This window comes from Melospiza melodia, chromosome 6 (assembly GCF_035770615.1).
Source record: "Melospiza melodia melodia isolate bMelMel2 chromosome 6, bMelMel2.pri, whole genome shotgun sequence".
Taxonomy (NCBI): Eukaryota; Metazoa; Chordata; class Aves; order Passeriformes; family Passerellidae; genus Melospiza; species Melospiza melodia.
In genome coordinates, this window is record NC_086199.1 from 63,496,130 (window position 1) to 63,510,420 (window position 14,291).

At 37.2% G+C, this 14,291-nt stretch overlaps 1 protein-coding gene across 2 annotated transcripts in view; it reads left to right on the forward strand.

The window, feature by feature from the left end:
• The window catches only part of CHID1 (chitinase domain containing 1), a 98,381-nt gene that overhangs the window by 19,353 nt on the left and 64,737 nt on the right, over nt 1–14,291 (forward strand). The gene's annotated exons all lie outside the window — the stretch shown is intronic.

Consider the following 14,291-nt stretch of genomic DNA (forward strand, 5'->3'; position numbering starts at 1 on the left):
AAGTTTCCTTTCTTCCTTTGAGATGTTCAGCAACCCTATTGCCTGCATATAAAAACTCAGTAATGTAAGTCAAACAGAGAAGCATTTTTAGGTACTTTTTCAAATGAGAGTCAGTAGACAGCTAATGAAAAATATGACAATTTCTTATTTTTCTTGCATTGGGCTGTACAGCAGTATGGATAGGCTCACAACCAGTACAGATTATGACAGTTCAACAGCACAGTTTCAGGGCAGTATTGTACAGCCTCCTAAACTTCTTGTAGGCTGTCACATCTTTCAGTGTACATTCATTTTCAAAGTGCCAAAAAGGCTGAGAAAATTTCATGTCTGAGCAGTCTGGTAAATGTTGCTTCTGTGGCTGGACTTCTCTCTGCAATGACCTCAAGTTTTTGTTGAGTTTTACGAGGAGGTCCTATAGCATGTTGAGGAAATAAAGCATTTCTGCTTACAGCTATCTGTGCAGACTTAAATGCATCTGGCTGAAAAAATTCAGTGTTCCTGTAGCAGGTGACTAAAAGGTTGTCCATGTGCTGAGGTCAGTTAGCATCTGCCTTATAACTGTGGTGTCACTTCTTCTGTAGGTTAGTAATGTAACCCCATCCAAACAAATTCCTGCATATAGGTACTTCCTACTATCTTAACACTGTAAGCCCAGAACAATATCTACCTGATTTGGTTCTTCAATAGCTGTCTGAAATCTGATTGCAGTTTATTTTCTGTGAAGTACTTGAGAGTACTTCTTGTTTCTTTATATTTTCCTCTGTTGCATGCTATAACTGATTTATATGCTTTCATGGATAGTTTAATGTAAAAATCCTTTTGCTTCCTGTGTGGGGCTGGCCATGCAGTTTTGATAGAGAGAGAGAGAGAGAGAAACAATGTGTTGAAGACTGTGGTAAAAGAAAACAGTAAATTCCACATAAATTGGTAAAGTAGGCAGTTTTGTAAAATATTACCTGTGCAGAGTCGTTTACTTAAAGGACGGAAGGCCTAGCTGCATTTTGAGGAGATTCCTTCATATCCCTCAAGCACCTATGCTTTGACCTTGGTTCTGGATCATTATCCTCTAATGTTTTGCAGATTTCTCTGGAAAATTGTGTGCTGGTGTGCTTTTGCATCACATGACTTTTCAGTGGTGCTATCAAGTACATTGAGTTTCTTCTGAGGTGGTTAAATCAAAAATAATGCAAAATTATTATTTCTTATCTCCTGGCTGTCATTTATGCCAGTCTTTCATGCTGCCCTCTTACGTCCTACATCTCCTCTCAATTGATAGTTACTTTAAAAAGTAATTTTCTGTTCCTATTAGTTTTATTTTATTACAGGTAAAGAGAAAGAGAACATTTCAAAACATTTTTCTAAAATGCCTCATCAGTCACTGCATCACACAGATGCTTTTTAAAATGCTAATGCATGCTATGGTAGAATTTAAGTAATTGCTATAAACAGTGTTCACTTTTGAAGTGCATTTGTGTTTTTGTGATAGGGAGAAAGTGGAGAATAGCATAAACCTCAACATTCCTGTTCATTGTGATACCTATTGACCTTACCAAGGTCAGCCAGAGGGACCTAACTCTGCTTTGTTTCTGTAAGTCATGTGGGGCTCTACAGTCTGTTTTTTCTAAGTCCCTAAACAAGAGTTGGAGCCTCTGTAAAACCTCTGTATTCTTAAACACATTTTGCCTGGACCAGAATTTGTATTTTTAAGGTAACTATCTTTCAGGACTATTTCTCTGTTGAACACCACACTGAAGTTCGGATCTTGTGTTGTCATTGGTACCTCCTGCTGTCCTGAATATTGACACAATAGTGAGATCACAGTTCTGAAACCTTTCTGAACTGGGATTTAGGGATGCACTATTAGATCTGGAAAGAGATGCCTGTCTAAAGTGCAATTTTAATCTGAAATAAGTTTTACATGCCTGTTCCTAAATGGCCTGTTTGTAGAGGAACTGTGAGAAATAACAGCTGTAGTTTATATAAAAGAGAGTCTCATTCCTCTAAACCAATTATATATATCTATCTTTATGCATTCCTAAAATTTTTGAGATTTATCCATAGACCTTTATGGCCCAGGAGAATTCATTAATCACATTATTTTCAATCAATAATCTTACATAAGCCACCTGTTTGTGTCTTCTATGTGTGTGTTCTTATTGCATTAACTAGAAAAAAAATAGAAAGTTTTTGAGTAAATAGGTTGTTGCAAATAGATCCATATCTTACAGAAACATCCTAAAACGCTCACAATGGCCATGTACACTTTAAAACTTAGAAATATATTTGATTTAATGATATCAATAATTAGAATTCTGAAATTTTCTTTCTACCTTAGTTGACTTTTTGGATAGTAGCTGTACTTGAAAATATTTGATTTATAGGATACAAGGCTTGAACTGAAAAGCACCTCCTACTGTGTATTAAATATCTTGTGTCTTGAAATTCACTTTGGGTTTTAACATTTCCACATGGTTGAAAGTGTGTTTTAATGCATCTTACATTCTTTAGTTTTTGGAATCACTGTAGACTGTTAATCAAAAATACAGCAAAAGGCATGGAAATAAGTGCCATCAAGAATGAAATAATGGAACAGAGTTCACAAGCTGGCAATAGACTGATACAGGAGACATGAGCAGTATGTGGAATATCCTACCCAACTGGGATGTTAAGAGCTGAAACATTGTCCCTTTTGTGTTCTACCCTGATTAAAATTTAAAGAGAGCATAGTCAAATGTAAGCAGTTTATTTAGGAATTTGTAATTTAGACTCTTTTGATATGCATTAAGATCAAAGCAGTCTCTCAGCAAATGCTATCTGAAAGGAGACACTTAAGAGCTAAAAATACCAGTTTGCATAGGGAAAACCCATCTGGAAAATGCAGCACTGCACGTGAGATCAAGTGTGGAATGCAGGAAGAAAACATGTTGGATCATCTGTTTAACTTCTCAAACTGAACCTTGCTTTAGTAACTGAAGGTTCCAGTGGTGCCTTTGGATTTTGGTTTGTTTGTAAAATGTTCTGGTCTAAAAGAAAACTTCACTCTTTTTAAATCCACACATTTTATAGCTTTTCACAACATTAACCAGAGGCAGTTGAGCTGGCATAATCAAGGATAATCAAGATGTGGGAATGTGTTTGGTTGTTGATTAGGAGGCAAGAATCTCTCTAGCAAGCTTTACTGTCACAGAGAATGCATGTAGAGCTCTCATGGCAGAAAACTGAGATTGAGATAGTGTTTTCATCCACCTGATGTCTAGGAATTGCATGATTTTCCTGCAAATGTTAATGATTTACAAGAGAGAGGAACAGCAGGAGCCAAAGCTATTCTTTATGAATTGTGTGTATGTAATTCTCCCTTGTGGATTGGAGTCTTGCAGTTACAGATGTCTGAAGAGACGTGCAAGGATTCCAGTGGTGTTTAAGTGGTTGCTAGAGCAGATGATTTGCTGAAGACTTCCACTCTGTCTTTCAACAGAATGTCTCAAAAAGTTGGAATTTTACTGCTTTTAACATGCATGGATAAACTATGGCTATAATTTCAATAAGGTCAGTGGGTAGCCAGGCATATTCTGTCCATTGCTCATGGTGAGTAGCTCCATTGGTCCTACTAATCCTGGGCTTGATTAAATTCCTGCCTTAAGTATATGCAGTTCAGTGTTTTATACTGGGAAAAGATGTATGAATGTTTTTATACTGATTTCACAAACCTCTTTACAAATAGGATATCTGTGCTGGAGTGAACTACCTTTATACCTAAATATGCACTTTCATAACTATGTTGAGGGGAAAAATAAATATGGCAAATGGACCTTGAAATTTGGTTGCACCTGTTCTCATAAGTCATAGGCATTGGGTCAGTTATTTTGTTTCTCTGTACTTAAATTTTTTATAAGGTTATGAATGTATTCTCAAAGCAAAAAGTGAGACTTTGTGTAGTGACTCTTTTCTGTGTGCAAGTAAATTGAATTTTATCTGACTAGATTACTGCATGTTTTGTCCAGGTTCAGCAAACATTTTTTCCACTGTGTTTCCCAAATATTATCAAGAAAATAATGAGTAAAGAAAATAAGGTTTATATACATAAGCTATCATTGGAGGAAGCATCAGTAATTGTTCTGTTTCTTGCTGTCTTGTGAGAAAGAACAATGACAAAAAGTAGGAAGCTGTAGGTATGGTGTTTTCTTCACAGAGGTTCTCAGTCTATTCATGGCTGCATAACCATTGCCTTCCTGGCATTTGTAGTTTATTACAGACTTTAGACATGTGATATAAATATGTTAAGTCTCAGTATACACTCATTAAAAGCTGTTACTTTTTTTAAACACAGTGTTAAATAACCCTATATTTAGGTTGTTAGTGATTGCTTTCCTTGGGCTTTTATCAACCCCTGAAGTGTAATGCTTTGGACAAAGTAGACGTGAAAATGGCATTGGTTGTGTCACTTCATAATGTAACACTATACTCTTTATTGACATTTTGATGGTTAGGATATGCACTAGGCAGTTTGCCCTGTGTGATGGATATTTTTTAACACACCTCTCTTCAGGCTACAAAGAGAGTAGCTGCTCCTTGAATAACAGATGATTCCTTATCTCTTAATTTTGTACGGAACCCTTAAATGAGAGAAAGTAAACTGTGAAGCAAACAAGTAAACTCAGGTGCTGAGGTGAGAGGCTGCCCTGCCAGCATGATCTGTGGTGGGGCACTCCAGTGCTGCTCAGGGGATTTCCTGAACTGGAAAGCCCTCAGGATACTCCGCAAGGAGGTGAATTGGTTGAGAAGTATCCAGGAGCCCAAGAGAGAAATGGATTACAGGAATCATGTCCTACCTTCCCTGGTAAAAACCTTTTAGGCAAAAAGGGCATATGACACAAAAGATTCCCTGTCCTCTTTCCACCTGATTGAACATGGGACTTAAGGGATACGGGCAATGGTGGCAAATTCCTGCCTGTTGCAGGAGTTGCATCTTTTCTGTCATTTTCCACCTTCCCCAGTTTGTCACTATTAAGAGTTTTAGAGTTACAGATATAGCTACTGCTGCATTTCTGAGAAAAAATATCAAAAATCTGCTGAAAAATCTCTAAAACTATGGAGCTTTGTATGTATCAATCGTAATTAAAATGCATGGAAGACAGTGTTAGAAAGAGATTGTTTCAATTGTTTAAGAAGCCTCAGGTAACACAAAGTAGCTTTATACTTTCAGTAATTTTGTCAAGTCTAGCATAATAATAACCAGATATGTCAAACCTTGATCTTTGATTTAAGTAATTGTATGCAAAATAGCTGCTGTTCTTAGCTGTGTTTTAATAACATGCCTGCCAGTACAAAGCAGAGGTCAGTGAGCAAGATGGTTTCATTCAGCCTTGTGGGACACAGTGTTGGGGATTATTAGTGAGAGAGAAGCACTTTGTAAACCACTGGAACTGTTGCTGTCCTCGTGACATGCTCAAAAAATGCTGCTATTGGCAAATTGCACACAGTTTAGCTAGAATAATTTGTTATCTCCTGACTGGTTTCTGACAGCATATATCAAAGCAGTATTTAAATTAAAACCAAACATGTTTCTTCCTGATAAAAGGTACACTTAACCTCACAGCTTTTTAGAAAAAAATCTGTCATTATTGACTTCTTGAGATGCACAGCTGTAGAGCAGCTGCTTTCATTTTAAAGCTACAGGAACCCAAACCACTCTCTATCTTCAAGTACTTGAACATAATGTATGTTCTTGTCTCATCAAAATACAGTAAGCATCCCCAGCTTTGGATTTCATATTTGCATATGTGAGGAAAAAAAAATCTGCAGCTTCTCTTCCTGTTACTTAAAACTTCTATAGGTATGTATTATCAGTATTTTCAAGCATTAACTGCCACTTCAAAATTATTACTTGAACTACTCAGTTTATTCTTTATTCTTGCTGCAAAAACATTGTGGATGTGAAGTACTGTCTTAAGTACTTTAGCCTTTTCTTTGTAGAGCTGCTGTGCAATGAAAATTACCAGAATCTATGCAGTCTTCATTACTCCTATCCAGTAGCAGTTGATACCAGTTTAGTTTTGCTACTCTGCCTCTTGGAAAGATTGGCAGGAGGGTAGACGTGTTGTCCCTTCTCTTAGTGCTGTCGTGCTCTTTTCTGCCTTTCCTATAAATATACTTACATATTTCACTGAAAAGTAGGAAGAGCACATGATGAATAACTGCTCATCGACCTCACACTTCCTCAGCCTAATGCATGCGACAATTGACCAGTGTTTTGCACAAAGAAAATAGGTGCTTTGGTCTTCTAGAAACTGATTGTGAACAGATACTTGTAATTACATTATCAGTAATCTGTCATCTTTAGAAGTTGCTGCAGATTCAATTGCCTTGCCATAACTTTGTGTATACAGAATGATGTGTTTGTTGGCTTGCTATTCCAGTGTATATATACACACTGTCTCCCTTAGAAGTATTTCTGGCAAGTACCAGTTTTGATGTTGAATATACAAGTAAACAGCAGGGTAATTTTTATGATAATGTATGGTAAACAAATTCAATGAAATTATAAGCAGCTTCTAACATGTGTCTGTTTTGGAGTGAAATGGGAACTGTCACTTACTTTTAACATCATTCTCAGGAAGGACTATGTGGAACAGAATGTAGAATGTTGAAATTTTGGTAAGTAAATAATGCTGGATTAAGCCAACAGGAAACATATTGCTTGTTCCAAATGAAGTTTCCAATTACCAGATTATGTCAAATAACAGTATATTAGAAAACCAACCAAATTTGTAGAATACTGTTTATTAAGTAGGATTTTGCTTTACCAATACTTATACCTATAATTATGAAAGGTTACAATATTTGTGAGAAACCTGGTCATAATAATCTTATTTTGTTGGAATCACTAATACTGTTGATGAATTTTTCCACGTGCCTAATCTTTCTGGCTTTTCTTTCCAGTTTGACAAATGAGCTCACAGAAAAGCAAGCAATTCTAAAAATGGTGTTAATTTATTGTAGAATTATTAAGCATGTGTCATATATGCTCTGCATTGGACAATCAGTGTGCAGAAAATGGGATTGGAGGGAAAATTTGAAAGTTAAATATGCACAGTTTCATATTTGTTGTGCCTAGCTGGTAATAACACTTTGCCCTCTATTGTTCCCATAGTTGTCTATCTTCTTGTGAGTATCCTAAAAAAAAAAACCAAGGGACTGTCAGGAATATGGGGAGTACAGTTACATATCAAGAAATTTTGTAATTGGGCCCTCTGCATAAAATTCAGCACTCAAGAAGGCACAGAAATGTCTCTTTAGAGGGCTGTCTAGGCTAACTGACTGGTGTAGTCATTTTTATTGCATGTTAGAGAACCTGTATAATATGTTTGATTTGGATCACAAGATATAGCTTGAGATATGAATTTATACCGAGGGGAACAGAAGACTCAGTAGGAAATTATTACTGATTACTGAGTATCCGTTACTGGAGCAAGTTTAATAATGTCTTCAAATTATGGTAATACTATTGAATCCTACTCAGTCATGCTACTGGGCTCATGTTTTTTCCCCGTATAAAGGCTCAAAGTATAGGTCTGTCAGTCACTTCTCTTTTTAAAGTGAATTCTGTTGGTGACAGTAAATCTGGATTCATGTTAATTGCTCTAAACTACATCTGTTTCCCTTGCTGATGACTTCCTTGGTTTTGCTACTCTTTGTTGGGCTGCCAGCTCAGTACAGCATGGCTCTGACTGCAGCCATGAGATGTTCCATGCATTTCACATAGATTCAGAAAGGACTCAAGAGGAACAAACCTATTCTTAGAGCAGGCTCTTTTGAAGATTATACCTTACAATATAAAATCAATGCAACGAAGGTCTGACTCTACTGACATCTTCTGAAGCGAGTGCATGCATCTGGTTTTGAATTCCCACTGGGGAGAATCATTGGAATAATCTGTAGGTCAGCTAAGAGCAGCCAAAGAGAAGAAAGGGTGGAATGTATTCCTCTGCATATCTGTCATTTGTAGCTCTACCAATTCTGAGCCAGCTGGTGTAGAGCAATTACTACATAAGTTTCGGTATTAAGTTGAAAACTTCCCAAAAAACAAAGAGAAGAAAAATGGTGAGCATTTTATGTGAGGAGGAATTAAGGCTACATTTGGTGTGTTAGAGTTTTTAAATGAGGCTTGTATGTTCCAGAGTGCAAGCTTGTTTTGCGTGATGCTCTGCTGTTGGAGCATGGCTTGCCTGGGCACTCAGCCCTGGCATGAAAGGCACTCGAATAGTTTGGAAATTAGGAGAAGCAAATGGTGACACAGTGGATGTTCATTTGTGCATAGTCTTTCTTAAATGGCTTCTATGAAGAGACTGAAGCAATGTAATGGAAGCAGCATGAAAGGAGCTGAGTTGACTTTCCCAGAAACGGAACTGGTAAATACAACAAGTGTCAAAATTAATTTTTTCTCATTTGGTAGTCAGATTATCTGGTTTTGTCAGATGTGTATTTCTTATGTTGACTTCAGAGTTTTAGATACACTGTATTTTTAAAGTTACACTGTAACTTATGAATTTGTAAGTGACTGGTCTGCCAGCATGCCTCAGCTCTGAGGACAGCAGTTTTCAGGCTTATTTGTCCCTAGCTGTCTGCTGAGATTTCATGCTGTCTTTTCAGGGCATATATTGCTTGGCATGTTTCCCCTTCTTGACTTCTGTTACTGGTTTAAACCAGATGGGCCACAGGTAATTAGTTTGGCTTCATGAAAACGGTGTAGGCTACTCCATGGCAAGAACAGATCTGTGCTTCTCCCTGTTTGGAGAGCAAGGACTGCAAAGACAATGGCTGGGATGGGATGTTTGTATTAAAGAAGAGTGCCAGCCCTTAATGTTCTGCAAAAATTCTTAGGTACAGAGATACCATTCTGCTTCCTGATAAAAATATAGCAAGTTTTCACTTTCAGTCTGTTAAAATTCACAGTCCCCCAGTGATATGAAGCACTAGGATTGTATGAAGGAACAACTCCCAGGGCTTCTGTGTTGTGAATCTGTAGCACTCAGTTACACTTTTCTTGCTTGTCGAGCTGTCTAGGTTTTGTTAGTTTTAAAATACCTACATTAATCTTCCTTATCTGAGAATTTGGTAAAGAGATTTTTGCCACTGAGAAAATTTGAACACATTCAGTAATGTGATTTGTGGTCTTCAGTAGAGATGTTGTTTATTTTGAATTATGATCTTTTCTGTGGACAAGGAACCTTTTGCTCTGAAGGCAGAAAAGAGCCCTTTTGCTCTGAAGGCACCTGAGTGTCAGCATTGCTGAAATAGGTGCACCAGAAAAAGACAGTGCACAGGTAGGGCTGCAGGTTTTTACTTCTGAATTTAAGCTACTATTCAGAATAATAGTATTCAGAATAGTAGTAGAGTGCAAGTAGTAGTATTGGAAGGTGCAAATAATTTTTTAAAAAGTCAAAATAAACTATGACTACATTAATTTCACTAGAAGTTTATCTAGCAAACTCTTAAAAGCTACATATGAATGGATGTCAGAACTCCCAGACTACCTACAACTTTAGAAGGTTCTCCCTAATATCTAGCCCAGGTTTGCTAAAGCAATTATCATTAGAATCATTATCATTATCAAATGAACTGCTAAACTCTTGTGTTTCCATTAAAATTCTCCTTTCTCATTTGCTCATTCTTTTCTAATTTTTGTCTCTTGGGATGATGTTTCTCTGACTTACTAAGAATAAGATGTCCTTTCATACTATGTAAGCAAAATGAGATTTGGAGATGTTAAGATGGGCTTTAAATGGGAGGGGAGGGGCCCTCCTGCTTTTGTTTCTGCCCTTATCTGTTCCAGCACTTTAGTGTGGGAAACTGGCAGAGTGTTCTCTGAGTAGAACCAGATGAATAACCATGACTGGAAGAGTGTATGTGACCAGAGAGAATCACACTGGTTTTATGGAATAATCTGTGTTATTCCCTTTCAGTTTGATTTTTAATTCTGTTTTAAGAGGAATAAGACTTTTGTACAGAGATTGTAAATACATTAAAAAGTTGGGAGGAGAAATTTATACTAACTTGGCATTTGTGTTGTTTCTCCTGAAATGGTCTGACCTTAACATTGTGGTTCAATGGACATTTTTGGGTTTGAAATGCACAGCCCATGATTTGTCGTATTGATCTGGGTTTGTATGCCACAAGATCAGATACTGTGTTTGTATCATGCTTCACCTCTTGCAACATTTTGTCCTTAGAAAGGAATTAGAGAAAAAAAAATCTGTATTTCAGAGGCTAGTGAAGGTACTTGAGTTTACAGTAAGCATGTGCATTTTCTGAAATGCCTGAATAACATGCATCTCTGCAAAAGCCTTGATCTGTTGTCTGGGAGGATGTGCTTACTGAGGGAGAGAGGTCAGAGATGGAGAACATGCTGTGCTTTTTACAGTCTGCATTCAGCTGCATGGAATTCATCCCCCACTACGTAGAAATCTGCTTTTGTCTACCTGAGGATCTCTTTTTTGTTGGTTAAACATTGGTCGTGTTGGTTAATATGGCCGTGTTCCTTTGACAGCAGGGATTACATCTGTAATTATTGTTCATGGCTTTGAAGAGCAGTATTGTTTCAAGATCCTGTTGCTGACTTGGCTGCTTCATACAGTGCTGTTGTAGACACACCTTAATTCTGTTTTTAGCCTGATTGCTGAGGTGACAAGGTGTCTGTAAGCTTTCTCTCTTACATTTTTCATCTCTCTGCTAAAGCTTCTTTGGCATTTGACCAGTTTCAAGCCAAATTGAGATAGGCATAGAATTTTAATAGTCAGGTTCCTGTTACTTCATGAAAATATGTACCTGGACAGATGAAAATAAAAAATCTTTTTTTTCCCCTAGACCCAGCTGTAAGAGGCCATTGTAAGTGGAACATCTATAGGACACCAGAAATGTAGTTGCAAAACATGCATGGAAACAGGGATTCACATAGAATTGTTTTCTAAGTACTGATAGTGGAAAATTACTTCAGTGAGCTGTCATTCTGAGAGTTTTGAAAAACCTGAAATGAGAAAGGGTAGTCACAAAACTGTCGAGGATTTTTTCGGAAAAGGAAATGGTTTCAGATTGAACTTGGTTACGCATTTGACTGTTTCATTATCAATGCCTATAATTGTGTGATGAACAGAGTAGTCATTTAGCTCTTTCTTCTATTTTCTATAGAACAGACTTCATGCAGGAAGAAACAGTGAATTTTTATTCAGTGATTTTGCATGAACTGAATTCAGTGGTCTGTGTTCATCAAATGCAGTAGCATTATCTTGTAGTGCTCCTACCTGCAACGAGCTATGAAAACCAATAATATCTCAAGATGAAGAAAGCTTTGCAAACAGTGGCTCTACAGAAAATTATACATGACAAGAAAATTAAGTCATTACTGAGAGGCTGACTTCTGAAATAGACTCATAGTGGAAACAGAAAATCAATCAGTTTTCCATTATGAAGGCTATGCAAAGATGAGGAGACAGGAAACCTCTCTTTTAAAAAGGAGGGTGAAGGTGAGGTAACCCTGCAAAAATGCAGTTTGAACTTGCAGGGAATAGCAGTCAGTTAAAAGATCTTTTTTCTCCTTATTTCATTTTGAGAGTCATTGTAGTGAGACAAGAAGTAATTGAGAATGTAGATTCATTTGAAAGTAAATGAAAGCAGCTTTCATTGTTGAAGTATTTTTTCCCAATCTTTCAATATGAAAGACTACAAACTCAAAACCTTACAAAAATACTTATCAGTAAAGCGTTACTGGGAATTTTGAAACATATAACTGTGTGTAATTTGGAAGATGCAGGTAATAAACATTCTAGGCTGTGAAACAAACCCCCCTGGAGTTATTTTAGCCATTAAAAGATAGAATACTAAAAAGAGACTGTGGAATTCTAGGCTGTGTTTATGGAAATACCATGGAAAACAGCTGGTTTCTTCTAGATCTGTGATGTTGTCCCAATAATAGGGATTTTGTATATACATGTGGCAGTGTGCCATTGGGAAATGTTGACAGATTCTCAGGAATGTGTGCAAATAAGACTTATGCTCTCAGGGGAATCATCGTTCTGTAAGTTCTGCCAGGTTGCCATTGCTCCCTTACTTGAAGGGAGAACTTGTAAAGATTATGTTGTATTCCTGAGGCTTTTTATGGGAAGGATTTCTGTGGATGTTATATAAGGCAGCTTCTTTACTGTTTGTTAAAAGGAAAATACATAACAGCATAAAAAATGTCCACTTAAGGTTAAAACAGAAATCAACTGGAAAGGAAAACTCTCATTTTCTCTTTGCAATGTCCTTTTGTTCCTCCACCCCTTTTCTGCACACCCAGCAGTCTCATGCTCTGTTACCTATCCTTAGTGTTAATAATTCCCCAGCACTGAGACTTTCTACTTGTAGAAATTTTTGTAGAGATTTTGTAGAAAGTCACCTCTCTGAATTCCTGATGTATGGTGCTTTATCCTTTAAATGTTGAGCTGGAGTGGCAGACACTTTTTAGATTAATTCCAGATATGTATTTTTACAGGGCTAAGTCCATATTTCTTATAAATTTTAATAAATACTTTAAAATACCGTAAAGAACAGATATTGTATCCATTAGAAAATTTTGTTGGTCCAAGAAATTTAAGCAAGTGTTTACATTTCGCTGGTATTTTAGAAATAGAATCCTACAGATTTTTCTAGAAAACAGAAAATTGAAGTATATGGGATAAATATCATTCCTTATTAACAGTTGTTTCAAACAAGAAAGAAAAAAGTAAAGCCTCATTTCTTTGAGAGGTGCTTTTCCTTTTCAATAGCAAGGAAAACACATTCACCACAAATTGTTAGTTTAAAATATTAATTGTATAAGATAGAGGCTACAGTTTGATTTTCCTTTTACTGTGGAATTTTATATCATTACCAGTGTCTGAGCATTTTCAAGTCACTCTTTAAGTGACAGAACTGATACCTGTCACACTTTTCATGTCTTTTCTTATGGAGATTTATTTATGCACTTCATACTTTGCATTGGTGTAGTCTTGCGTAGATATTTGCCCTGCCTGAAATACACATGCCAAAAAAAATAAACCACATACCTTGTACTGAAAGTAGACCATGAGTGTAAGATGAATTTTTGGATCCTGAACTGTCAATCAAAAAAGTAGTTTGAGTGATGACTCAAGTCTGAATACTTCCTAGCTTTGCATCTACTTTTCACCAGAGCATTTATCATTGCCAGGGAAGCTCTTTCATCAAAACATGGAAAGCATATTGGATAAAGAAGACATAAAAATACAATATAAAGCCTGGTTGCATAGGTTGAGACATTGTATTGCACTGCCACATTGAAACTGATTTGAAAGGACCTAAAAACTCCAGTGCTTTCTTTACAATAATGCAAACCAAACCTGTGACTATGAGGCCTGAGTAAGTTTAAGGCCTATTTAATAGTAAAAAATCCTCAAGTACCTCAGATTTAAAAAAAAAAATGGTTCTTGTTAATAGTGTAAGGCAATGGTTTTCAGCAATCCCAGAAAAATCAGTCTTGTCTTCTTGTCTTTCCTTTCTTCCCAGTGTTTGTTTCATTAGGGTATGCACTGAGTAGCAGACTTGGTTGTAGATTCAACTTATATAGTTCAGTTTTTCAGTTGATTATAATTCACATTCATGTATTTTGTTCAATCCAGATTACTGAAAACCTCCATGGGTGCTGAATAGCTATAGTTGGTACTATCAGGAATGCCAGGGAATTTCAACCCTCTGAGGATATCCACAGCTGAATCTGGTTTCATCCCAGTGCCCTGTGCTCCAGTAGGGTCAGGGCAATGTCTGCAGGCCCATCACTCGTGTGGCCTCCCCAGGGCCCCTGCACCATGGAACAGTGCTGCCCCAGGGAGTGAGTGCTGGCATGGGATGATCCGGGGGGCTGGAGCTCCAGGGCTGGGGATTGAGGGGCTGGGAGTACCAGCTGTGCCACCCTTTCTCCATCCCGTCTTCATTCTTTCTCCTCCCCTCCTACATCATTATCCTTCTCCCAGGTGTGGGAGGGTTTCAGGATTTTGGGAGAAGAGTTTGGGTCTGGTTTTGCAAACCGACATGGAGGAGTCCTGGCTTGCTCTAGACCAGTAGAAGTTTTAAGAGCAGATTTGCAGAGAAAACTCAATTGTTACACTTGTCTCTCCTTCTGCAATGTCTCTTAATCTTCTTCATAAAGTTTTAAATTAAACAAGCCAAGTTAAAAAAATAATCCCAAGTGAAAGTGGAATCTGGTCCAGTTTAGCAGACTAGAAATATTCAGCAAACTGGGT